Raw genomic sequence first — 14,025 nt, 5'->3', positions numbered from 1 at the left:
AGTTGGGAGAGAGAATGGGTAGAGGGGAATGAAAGAATACAGCAAGAAAGAAGAAGTGAAAAGAAAGAGAATGGATTGGAGGTAATTAGGAAGTGGGTGAGGTTGAAACGAGAGCCAGGCAGACACTGCATACTGTAGTCTACACACTATCTTCAAGGGCTTTGTACCACACTTAAATACTCTTCCTTTGAGAGAACTTCATCTTAGGGGGGCAGAGAATGAGTTGTAATGGCTATTATTATTTTCAAACGGCTTGTTTAGCATCATTAGATATGAGCATAATCATTTACACGGCTAGATTTGATCTTAAATGTCCAATGCAGCCATTGTTATCTTTATATCAAATCATTTCTGGGTAGAAATTAAGTACCTTACTGTGATTGTTTTCAATTAAAATGATCAAAAATAAACAAAAATAGCTTCTTAGCAAAGAGCAACTTCCCAAGCAAGAATTTTGCTAGGACTGTCTGGGAGTGGTCTGAGTGGGGAGGAGAAAACAGAAAACTAGCTCTTATTGGTAGAGAGGTTTGGAAATCTCCTTCTTATTGGTCTCCTTTTCACCTCATTTATCACCTGATTTACTTAACAAGAGGCCCATCTCAATAGGTGTCCCAGGTAAGTCATTACATAGCACAAGTGGAGGGGGCGGGCCTTTCTTATTTTGTTCTCTATTGCTACTCTATTGTTCCTCAAGCAAGAGGGAGGCCAATGACATCACAGATTTCCATTAGACCAACTCCTTGAATGCCCTACTCCTTAAAGTTTGCAGTTCTGTCTAAAAAACACTATATTGCTCAAAACATATTTTTTTTACCCCTTAGTGTGTGTACTTTAATGTATTTACTGGTGATGTCCACCAGGAGGGCCACAACTCCATCCCACCAAAACAGGTTGAAATTTCAGGTGGTCTTTTCAAACTGCTCTTACACTAAAAGGGCATTATCATTTTCACAATTTCAGTATTATTCCAACCTCAAAGTGTGGAAATATATATATATATATAAACGTTTTTGATTGCACTGGGCCTGTAATGAGACTTCCTGGCTATGATTTAAGCATGTATCACAGTAAGCCTTAGGCTCATATATATCATTACTGATGTATACTGACAGTAAAGTCCCCCTGGATGTTACATATTTCAAATATACATACTGCAACATACATTTGCTTCTCCATAAAAGGCCAACAGACCATGATTCAACCCGCTCCATACATCTACCATTGACAGTAGTGCGTGACACACTGACCCAAGAGGTCACTGTTAGCGTTGCAAAATTCTTGGAACTTTCAATAAATTCCCTGGTTTTCCCGAAATCCTGGTTGGAGGATTCCCGGAATCAGGAAAGAATAAGCAGGAAATCCGGAAACCTCCAACCAGGACTTCTGGAAAACAAGGGAATTTATTGAAAGTTCCTGGAATTTTGCCTTCCCTAGTCAGTCACATTATCGTAGATTGGCTTTAGTTTGGACCGAGGGGCAGAGGGAGTCAGGTTCAGGGCAGCGGGTCTCCAGGGGCTCGGCTCAACATCTTTGGCCTCCTCAGATGCACCGCAAGTCTCCATGTTTAGCCCCGGGGCATGGGGTGTAATGGTCAGCTACGAATGCACTGCAGAGAATACTAATGAGGGTTCAGAAAGGGTGTTAGCCTTGGTTCTGAACTGAGGGGGAGGTGAGCATGTGTAATGGAGGTCGTTTGAAGAGCCCACACAGCCTTACTGTGTCAAATGCATTTTTGAGAAAAAAAAGTACAGGAAGATGGTTGATACCTGAGAGCGATTTACTGCTCTAGAATTGGCACCTGTTTCAAACACACTCCGAGAGCTTCTTTCACAATAAACGATCCTGGTGTTCCCTTGGGTAAATAAGCACGGTACCGTGGGAAGTCCTGGCGCTTCCAGCGTTTAGTATCTTTAATTAAAGCCTCAGGTTAGGTTCTCTCCTGTTTTAGTCTTGTTATGGCTTTTCAAAGGGCTTCATGATGATGGGATGTTAATTTGCTGAATGGTTGCATAACAGCTGAGGGAAGCTGAGTAACACGAGAGAGCTGGGGAAACACTGCTGTTCTTACTGTATACTCATTGGCAGGTCTTAGTGACTGATCAGTCACTTTTACAATAAGGCATGGGTCCCCTCTATGGCTGTTTCAAATAGGACAAACTCTGTGTAAATTGGCTTGTAACTTTTGGCCAATACCAAGAAGTCAGAGCAGAGCAGGGAAATCCCATTAGTCGCTTCGCCAGCCAGTGTGATGGCGGTATCCTTTAAGTTTATGGGGCATGCTTGACTTCTTTTCTGTTACCATTCTGGCACAAGGTGTTTCGGAAGGGTCTCCTGTGAGGACGGTGTCTGTTTTTCTTTTTATTACCTTAAGAGAAGGCCACAACAGCCACCACTGCACAAACCTCTGCCATCCATAGGAGGAGATCATTGAAATCCATTTTTCCTCTCCGGATTGCCAATGTAACTCCCTCGGACTATAACTCTGAGACACAAGAGCCCACAAGAGCCCCCCCCATCGTATTCCCCTGGCCCCTCATCTACACAACTCACCACATAGTCGCTGGCGGTACGGTGTGTATGCTCTAGTGAAGTTCATAGCCGCCCCGGAGGTTAGCCAAGGCCATAAAGCTTTGCAAGCTCCGATTCCCATAACTGAGAGACTCCAGGTTTCGCCTGAGTTAAGGATGGGTAGCAAATCAGTCATGACATATGGATTGAGCAGAGCGCTCCGGAAAGTTTGGGGTTTATAGGTTGCCTGTAAATTGTGAGTGTTACCGGGGGAGCTTGTCTGAGCTGTTTCCCTTCCATACCATCATTCTAACTGTCTTTATAATGCTACAGATTAAATGAAACATTATTAGATGTAGAAATCAAATACACTTCCTCCTCACACAGAATACAAATTGACAGAATGAAATGACATAAACGTATTTGCTCTTCACAGCAATTGTGTCGTAAACAGTTGCACGTGGCCCCTCACATTCCTTTCAATCTTTTACCCTGATTTTAGCAGAGATGCAGAGAAGCATATTTAGTTTCTTTTTAAAAATTACCCCCAGTCAGGAAGATACAGACAGCTCAAGAGGTATGCTTAGATATGCAGGAAAATAAACATATAGTTTACATAGAATGAAGCGTAATGATTATGGCTCTAGATTGCAGAAAAAAACTGGTTTAGGTGTTTGAAAAATTATTCAACTAGTGTTAACATAATATTATAAACCGGATAGTTTGGCTCCTGGATGCTGATTGGCTGAAAGACGTGGTATATCGTATACCACAGGTATGACAAAACAAATATTTATATTGTTCTAATTACATTGGTAACCAGTTTATAATAGCAATAAGGCACCTCAGGGGTTTGTGGTATATGGCCACTCCGCGTTGCGTCTTGCATAAGAACAGCCCTTAGCCGTGGTATATTGGCCATATACCACACCCCTCATGCCTTATTGCTTAATTATACCATTGCATTGTTGAATACTTGTTTCTGATTGGCTTGAAGGGCATTCTAGAGCGCACATTATTTCCCTATAACGCACAGTATATTTGCACGGTAGAATTCAATGGCTATAGTTCATTCTTACATGTTCTATGTTTGAGCTGCTTTTGAAAGCAAAAGTTGAAACGAAAACATTATTGGCATTGTTGAACTCCATAGAAGGTTAGTTCCACTCTGCTGGTGTGTAGTGACTTGTGGAACACACTTTCCACATCCTTCATTATTTTCCATAGAATGCATAGCTAAGTTGATTATCCCTTAGGTGTAGGCATGCATGCCAAGTAATTACATTAAATTAGCAAAGAGAATATAATTCACAATCCTGTAAAATGAAGACACAAAAACATTTGATTGGAAAGGAATACAACAGATCCCATTTATACTCTGGCCAGAAAATATTATGACTGAAATGGCCTTGAAGAAACAACAGAAGCTTAACATTTTCAGAGATCATAGGTAGCATCATGAGTGTCTAAGAATACTCTTCCTGAGAGTTTCCTAATGTGTGTTAGCTGAAAGTCGTTGATAGAGTTATTAAACACACTTTCACTTTTTGGAATATCATATCTTATGAACTAAAACAGTATATTGAACGTAGTTAAAACATACTGAAAATACGTTCTGGCAATATGCTCAAACCTAATTTCACCAAGCCTTTAAATTCAACCCATTACAAAGCCTTGGTAGATGAACACCCCACTGACCTTTGATCATCTTCAGAGCCATGCATAATGATTAAGCTGGGTAAGCAGTGTAACCAGTTAGCAATCCCCAGTCATATTTAATATTCAAGAAAAAATTTAAACCATTCCAACTGACGCCCATCTGGTATTCCAATGGTTGCATGATATCCAATTCGCTGTCATCAAATCTGAAGCCTGTCAATTGCTCTTGAGCAGCCATGCTCCTACGTCTCCACTACTTTTTAGAATTTAATGAATACTTTATGTAAAAATAATAATCAATTTGACAACGTGTGAATAGATATAGAAAATCTCTTCTTCTAAACATAATTGATATGGATAACAGGATGTATTGAAAACACAGCGCCCAGGGCATAGTCGCAGCTGACTGTCAGTTCTATAATTATTATTTATTCAGAACCTGAATCGTTGATGACAAATAGCAGCAAGGCGCAATTAAAGCAGAGCGCGCCCGTGACTCCTCGGTTCTGGTTTACGTCATTATCAACGTAATTATTATGTAATAATGGGGTAAGAAATAATACACGAACACTTAATATGCTGTGCAGGTGGTAAGAGTGAGGCTGTTTAAAATTGTAGTTTACACGTGGGTCCTGGGTAGGCTAAAGAATTGGACTAGCTGTCAAAATTCTAGACGAGTGTGTAATGCGTTGGAGCATTTGGAACATGTGGCACGTTTTCACTCACTTGCTGAAAAACAACATGAAAACAGGGCGATAACGCAACACACTAAAAGCCGCCGAGATCATAAAAAAGGGGAGGGGAGAAGAGAGAGAAAGAGTAAAAGAAAGAGCGCAGACAAAGGGTCGCGTATCACACAGTATGATGTGGGGTTCTGAATGACTATTCAAAGGTGACGCGTACCACACATGTGGCGTGTGGGGTATCACATTCACCATATGAATGGTGTGATTGGTAAGATGTTAACACATTTTAAAGGGGTGATTGTTGTCTAATCGGGGGATGAATGGGGATCAGAAAATAAATACAGTATAAATGAACAATGTATTACATTGTTTTAAATTGTTCATTGGCGTCAACATTGTATCAGTAAGTAGTCTACTTTTATCCCAAAATTAAGTGGATTTCTTACAGCAATAATTTGTTAAGAAATATGATGCTACGCTTCTAGTTGCATACTAGTTACTGTTCAAATTCATGCCTTTTAAAAGCCGAATTGATTGATATGGTTAGGTTATCTCACATTATCCGCGGATTTGAATTAAAACCACAACAACATGGAAACCTCAATAAACGAAGTTGTCCACATATTGACTTAACTAGTTTAATGGACACATAGCTTAACAACCCCATCATATAAGCTACGCAAAACCGATGCAAATAAAGTTTGCCCCCCTGACAGACCCGACCGTACATGAACCCAGTTTGGTTGCCTAATAGCCTTGTCTGTTCAGTCATATAGGCTACTACGGACTTATATACAGCACTGTCAGGGTTACTAATGTATTAAGCATTTAATAATTAGGTAGTTCATAAAAGACCTCACCTCAGTTCTACAACGGTGCTTGGTTCGACGCGTCTGCACGAGCTCTGACCAGTACCTGTCAAAGGTAGGCTACATCAGACACGACCACGGAGAGCGCCGCCAGTGCGTGTCCACATATCAACACATCTTATTCCTGTAAACTGACAGAAAACATAATTAATTTAAAGAAGAAGTTGCATTTACTAACAATATTGTCGTTTGGAATAAACACGTCTGGTTATATTGGCTCGGTGGTTATCCATGAGTGGGGCAAGGCATCCTTTGTTTGCACTGTGCTTACCTTCTTTCCGAACTGGATTTGAGAGTCCCATGATCGCTGCCATAGCAGACCAGGTGGCGGTTTTAAAGCGGTAAGACCACCACAGTAAACTGTGTCTTTTTTGTTCCTCTTGTAGCCCAGCCTGGTCTTATAGACTAGACATAACAGCCAGCTGTAGCCTACAGTTCATTGTGCGCGATGTAACGGACTAGGCTTGCCACTCCTACGCGTAATGCAAAAAAATACCTCCCCCTCATCCGCCCCCTGTACTTTACAAACTACTAGGCTTTTCTCATTATGTGCGATCTAATATATGTGCTTCTGTGCTTTAACTCCCCAAGCTAATGTCTACCCACTGGGCACAGCACAAACCTCAGTTCAACTTCTAGTTTTGATTTACATTTGGTTGAGTTGTCAACTTACCTGAATTCAACGTGAAATCAACAAAACATTTCACCATGTCATTGGATTTAGGTTAAAAGTTGGGTGAAAAAAATACGAAATTCCCTTACTTTTATGACTTTTTTCAAATCCAACCAGTTTTCCACGTTGATTCAAGGTAGTCATATTGAATTTGTCTGTTGAAATGAAGTGGAAACAATGTTGATTCAACCAGTTTTTGCCCGGTGGGTAGGACTTTAGTTCAGTGGGCTAACCCATCTTGTGGCATACAGATGACCTGGGATGACTGTGGAGAGGAGGTGGTTGAAGGGGGAGTGGAGGAAGTTTGCTTGACTACATTGTTACATAACTACAGTATATCTGAAATCTGAAGATGAATGTTAGCTCCCTGAGCGGACACCTTGAGCTTTAGTTAACTGAGCTCAAACAGTCTCTGAAGTTGCACAGACGCCTTGGGTCAATATTGTGAGATTCAACAGTCCATCATGTAAATCATGGAATATAGTGTATTTCAACCATTATGTAAAAATGAGTAAGTGGCTGGAGAAAGAAAGAAAAGATGCCAGTATCTTCCTGTGTAGCCCAATGTGATTTAGAGAGAAATAAAGAGATGCCACTTTCCAGTTCCATCTTGAATCACAGGTGCATTAAAGTAACTATTGACAATCAATCAAGGTTGGAGCATAATTTTATTTTCCTGAAATTCACAATGCCCTCCTCCCCCCTCCTCTGTACCAGTACCCTTTTCTCTGTATATGAATGAGTGTTCAAGTTTAATACGTACGTACATACCCCAACCAGAAGCCATGGATTACAGGAAACATCCGCACTGAGCTAAAGGGTAGAGCTGCCGCTTTCAAGGAACGGGACTCTAACCCGGACGCTTATAAGAAATCCCGCTATGACCTCCGACGAACCATCAAACAGGCAAAGAGTCAATACAGGACTAAGATTGAATCGTACTACACTGGCTCTGACGCTCGTCGGATGTGGCAGGGCTTGAAAACGATTACAGACTACAAAGGGAAGCACAGCCGCAAGCTGCCCAGTGACACAAGCCTACCAGATGAGCTAAACCACTTCTATGCTCGCTTCGAGGCAAGCAACACTGAAGCATGCATGAGAGCACCAGCTGTTCCGGATGACTATGTGATCACGCTCTCCGTAGCCGATGTGAGTAAGACTTTTAAGCAGGTCAACATTCACAAGGCCGCAGGGCCAGACGGATTACCAGGACGTGTACTCCGAGCATGTGCTGACCAACTGGCAAGTGTCTTCACTGACATTTTCAACATGTCCCTGACTGAGTCTGTAATACCAACATGTTTCAAGCAGACCACCATAGTCCCCGTGCCCAAGGACTCTAAGATAACCTGCCTAAATGACTACCGACCCGTAGCACTGACGTCTGTAGCCATGAAGTGCTTTGAAAGGCTGGTCATGGCTCACATCAACAGCATTATCCCAGAAACCCTAGACCCACTCCAATTTGCATACCGCCCCAACAGATCCACAGATGATGCAATCTCTATTGCACTCCACACTGCCCTTTCCCACCTGGGCAAGAGGAACACCTACGTGAGAATGCTATTCATTGACTACAGCTCAGCATTCAACACCATAGTGCCCTCTAAGCTCATCACTAAGCTAAGGATCCTGGGACTAAACACCTCCCTCTGCAACTGGATCCTGGACTTCCTGACGGGCTGCCCCCAGGTGGTAAGGGTAGGTAACAACACATCTGCCACACTGATCCTCAACACGGGGGCCCCTCAGGGGTGCGTACTCAGTCCCCTCCTGTACTCTCTGTTCACCCATGACTGCATGGCCAGGCACGACTCCAACACCATCATTAAGTTTGCCGACGACACAACAGTGGTAGGCCTGATCACCGACAACGATGAGACAGCCTATAGGGAGGAGGTCAGAGACCTGGCCGTGTGGTGCCAGGACAACAACCTCTCCCTCAACGTGACCAAGACAAAGGAGATGATTGTGGACTACAGGAAAAAAAAGAGGACTGAGCACGCCCCCATTCTCATCGACGGGGCTGTAGTGGAACAGGTTGAGAGTGTAGTGTCGAGTTAACGTTGCTAATTATGCCGTGCGACAAGGAGAACCCGCTGACGCTGTATTTTCATCATAAGGTTTATTCATGACAAAGGGTTACAGCGTCGATTTACAGATACCTGCAGATACCCGGAGAATAATCGCCCCATCTCTAATATGATTATTCTGACCTCTTTTGTCCCAACTGTGGTATATATGCTAGGTAATCTGATATGGGTGTTCCCCTACAGACCAATCCCAGGAGGACACCTAACAGACTTCCTATTCTATGGTGTGTCATCACAAAACTACTCCCTCTAACACTGAATAAACCTCCTCTCAGGTTCCACTTGAAAACATTAGCAAAGTCATAATTCATCATACACTACATATTCCCCCCTTCGAGACTAACTAAAAGTCTCGAAACAAAAATAATAGGATTATGACAAGTAACAATCTCTCTTATTGATTATTTTTAACAATAAACCCAAAACACTTTTCTCTGGAGTGTGAATACATTTCTATGAAATATGAACAAATCTCTATGGAGTGTGAATACACTTCTATGAAATATGAACAAATCTTTATGGAGTGTGAGAGCGAAAAACCTGTCTGGCAGCCTTCTTTCCAAATATCCATCCATCAATCAAGACAGTAAAATTCTCTCACGGCCCCTCTGCCCCAGGCAACCACTTAAGTACTCCAGATAAATTCATACATCTTTATCAATGCATTTGAAACTATGTTGCAACTAAATACACATGAAAGCCTCAGCAAACAAAATACTATCCAAAATGTCCACACTCAGGCTGGTCGACCCATCGGACCCTACTGTGGATTATCTCTATCCCTGCCTAGACTCCATGTCCCTAAGCATTCACGAAATAAACAAAAACATCTGAGATCCCCACATGTATCCAATAACAGCAAATATCATTCTACAAAAATTAATACCTAATACAGAAAGAATATGACACAAATTATGTATTACACATGCAAATATGTCTATATATCATTGCAGACACTGGAATGTAGTCCACTACACTTCATCTCCTCAGCAGTGTCGACTTCCAATGCATCTTCGATGATGGAATCGGAACCTTTCCACACCTTCATTGTTCCATTTCCTCCAGTCCCTTCATATTCTCCTTTCATATTGTCCCTTCATATTGTCCTTGTTTGAGTATTTCAATCTCTACATATTCCCCCAAATGCTTCTGGAAGAAAAGAAAAGACCAAACAGTATCTTTTGTAAAACAACACATTCAAATTAAAACATAAATATCAACTAAGAATATAAAAATGATATATAAAATGAATCTAAATTAATCACATTCTATTCCCCCCTTTGATTCATAACAAAATACTAAAATCACACTAATATTGAAACCTCTGAAATCTATCTATCAATACTCCTTTGAGTCTTGACAGAAGGTTAAACCCTCTTATCGTTTCATTTGCAAAACCCTTCAAATTATAGTTAATATTATCTATGTTATCTTCCCAAAATTTTACACCATACCATGGAAAAATCCCCACTTCTCTCTTAGACTTATCCTCCAATGATAGGCTTCCCAGACTATGAAACTTCTCTCTTTCAGAATCAGATTTATCTCTGTCCCTTTGCTTCCCCTATTTAAAATTAAAAAAAAAAACTCATATGGAATCTTCAACTTCAACATGTAACAACATCCTATCCATCCATAGGTAAGAATATATACTCTCACCACACAAACCCCTAAATAACTCCTATCCATCATATGTTTTATTAGAACAAAAACTGCTTTTAGCCCTCACTGGTTACCTCTCCAATGCTTCATGAAGCGCTGTTAACTGATTTTCCTTCCTATCTAACAAATTCACCTAGGTTAATTCATTTAACCAATAACACTTAAACCTAGGCGTAAACAAATGTTTCCACAACTACAAGGAAAATGAGCTGTATCACCCATCCTAACCCTAATAACAGTATTTTCCTCTAAAATTGGTGCTAGAGCTATTTGCTCCCTTGTAATCAAATGTGATATATTTATAGCTTTAATAACTGTCAATGTTGAAATAGTTAAATTGCTTCTCACTGTTGTTATAATATACTAAAGTGTTGATGTCATTGTTGTTGTTTCATCTAGTTTCCCCTAAGCTTTGAACTCTTTACTTGTACTTCCATCTATCACCACTAGTATCACTACATTCACTCTCAGTCCTAACTCTAATCCCTCACTTTCAAACTTTTCTCTCTCTCTTACTACTAACTAACATTGAAGTTTAGCTAACTGTCCTAGAGTTCCTTCAACCCTAGTTTTCCTAACTTTTTTATCTGACTTTTCTCCTAACTTTAAAAAAAATCATTTCACTGATTTATTCACAAAATCCCTTACCACTAATTTTTCAATATGTGATCGGGAAGTCCCCACCTGCTTATGATTTCTTTACACACAGACTTGGCAAACGATTGAGCATCTTTTAGCCTAGTTTGAAATCTCTTGGTGTAGGAATGTAACCAAGAATAACAGTCACCCTTTTAACATTATTTTTCAAACAGATTGTCTAATAGGAAGGAGGACAATCTTTTCAAGCAAATATGATTCCCAAAAACCATACTCTTTTATAATCTTCTACCAGACAGCCGTCTGGTATACATCTTATTGTACAGTTCAACTTACACAATGCATCTCTTCCCAACAATGCAATAGGTATATGTTCTGATACCAGTATGGGTATTTACATTTTCTTGATTTTTATAGCAGAGCTCAATTGGTTCCTTAAGAGTAATCAGCTGTTTTACTCTCTCGAATCCCTATCCTAATTAGTTAATTTTACATAGTGAGATGTGTAACCTCTTCAGGCTGAACACAGATAAAAGCTTTCCCACTATCACTTCTCATAGTCCTTTGTTTTCACTTGAATTGTTGGATATTTTTTCTCCCTAATTGGTGTTACCAGCTGACACCCCCCTTCGGATCTTCTAGGCACTCTAGAATCCTTGCTCCTTTAAGGGTTCACCTGTCCTCCAGATGATCTTCACTTGCTCCTGTATCTTCCTCTGAAATTCCCTCTTGTGTTTCCAGAAACGATCTATGGATATGAAACAACTTGTACCACTAGTTGTGGCTGATACAATTGCATTTGACCTTGTTCAGTTGAAGCTATGGCAGTGATTGTTGATTTGGTGCACACTAATTCTTCATAACCAAAGCTTTTCTTCTCCTTCTTCTTCTCCACCCAGTTGTATTTCATCAAGTTTTCTGAGAGTTTCTTGGTCCTGTTCTTTCTTGTTGTTGACATATCGGTATTCTTCAAAAGCTTATATTCTAAGTTCTTTCCTCGAAATATCATCTTCCATCATCTTCTTACTTTTCTCTCTTTCCTTGCCTCAATGTATTCTTCTCCTCCAATTCTTGGGATCCTTTTCTCAGCAGTTTTTTTTTCTCTCTTCTTCTGTATCTTCAGCTTCTTGAGTTGTTATTCCAGTTCTCTTTGTCTCTTCTAAATTATTCCCCTTATCCAGGCATAATACACTTCAGTCTATATCTCTGTCTATTTCTTCTTTGCTAGTCATTGTAGGATAAAATCCTCTTGAATATGAAGCACCTTTAATCTCCAAGTCTTCATCTTTGTCTTCATCTTTCCGAACCTCATTCTTCTCTTAGTTTCCAGACATCTCGGTTTTTTCTTACTTCTGGAGTTTTGGATTCATCTTTCTGGTCGTCTCTGCTTCTCCTCTCTCTATTATTCAATCACTTTCATCATGTTGATGACGTCAGGATTAAAATTCCCTCCACTGGCTATGGTTGTTCAATGTCAGGCCAACTTTTATTCCCTTTTCCAGATAACCTTTAGTTAATGGTATTGCAATGTTTACTATTTTCAACTATATCAACAGGTGTAATTACTTTCATAGTTCTGATGTCCTTTTTCCCCCTTGTAACAACTATTTTATATTCCTTTATTGTAAATTATTTATATTTTAGACTATATAGCCTATAGTTTCCTCCCTATTTTTTATTTCTTTCTATTTTTTTTTCTTCTTCCCCAAATTAATTAATTAATCAATGAATTTATTCATCCATTTAGTTATCTATTCATTTTATTTTATTTTACCAAATTATTGATTAATGGCAATCTTACCACATCCAATCAGGAAAGTAAATGAAAGTAGTCAACTTCAGAGCAATCCAAAAAATAAAGACTTCTAATCCAGCAACACTACAATACTCATAAACCCCATTGCTTAATAAGCATCCAATTATCTTAATTTTACAGAATAATGTCAGTACTTGATTCCCCCACACAACTCTAATCAAACCCACTCATGCACAAAAACTCCAAAATGCAATTTTTATTTTCATCAATTGATCAGTATTTTGCCAAGTCCTTGTCAAATTGTCATAACATCACAACATATCCTTTATAGGAAGGCAAGGTTTTTGTAAATAAAACAGTACTAGCCTTGATTTCTTTTTTTGACTTGATCCTGTCGCAGCAGACTGTCGCGTCACACCCTGTCACATGATGTACACGTCAGCACTTCCACTCTCTCTCTCCTCGTTCCTCTTATCGTCTCTCATATCACAAAAGAACAAAGAAACAGACAAGAATTTAGTAGTTTATGCAGTCACTGAGTTATTTCAACCATTCAATATTCCTCTAGTCACATTCGCGCTAAGAATTAACTCAGGAATAATATAAATAGCTCAATAACATTTATTTATTTTATTTATTTATTTAATTATTTTTATTTTTAATCCGTCAACATCTCTCTCTCATTTATCAATTCAATAGGTCTCAAGAAAACAGTTTCATCTTCAAACAACCGCCGATGTAACAACCAGAATACACCATTAGCCTCCAAATGTTCTCTTCTCTTTGTTCCTTCGTTCGTCTGCGTCTCCCCGCAGCACAGTGTAGCAGAGGAGTGGCATATTTACCCCTACGTCACTCTAGTGTCGTAAAATCACACGCATGCGCAATACATTCATCACTACGATTTCACAGTGGAAGGAGCTCTCTCCCAGCTCTCTCCAAGCTAGGCAACAGAAAGTTAACAGTCCCGCTGTATTTCCTCTCTTTTACCCCTTATAGACAAACAATAACACTTAACAGAGCTCACAAAACATCAGGCACCAAACCCAAACTATCTAAACACAATATTGGTGGCTCGACCCATTCCAATGGACCACCAAGGAAAAAATATCGAACATAACCCGCATCAAATTTGGCATGTAGCATGAATAAATTAGCATTAGCATGTAGCATTAGCATTAGCATGAAGCATTATTAGCAGGCCACATTTAGCATTTCTCCCTCCGCCGTGTCGTAAAATTCCTTTGTTTGCTAAATTTCTGCTACCACGAGGTCCCTCCGGAATTGTAATGAGCGGTTACATCAAACAAATGATTCGTCAACCACCAGCTGAGCGGTAGCATACAATAACAATATACCACGGCCTCAAGTCCCCAGGACTCACATACTACACCTAACGTGTTACAGGATTTGTTGGCCCATCATAATGATCACCTCCTTTAAGAGGGTTTCCGTAGATTCACAGCGGTTCTAAGTTACACACATATTCCTAGGCCTTATTCCTCTCAATCGATTGTTC

Source organism: Coregonus lavaretus (assembly GCF_964263955.1).
Source record: "Coregonus lavaretus genome assembly, chromosome: 13".
Lineage (NCBI taxonomy): Eukaryota > Metazoa > Chordata > Actinopteri > Salmoniformes > Salmonidae > Coregonus > Coregonus lavaretus.
Note: the sequence above shows the minus strand (reverse complement) of the source record.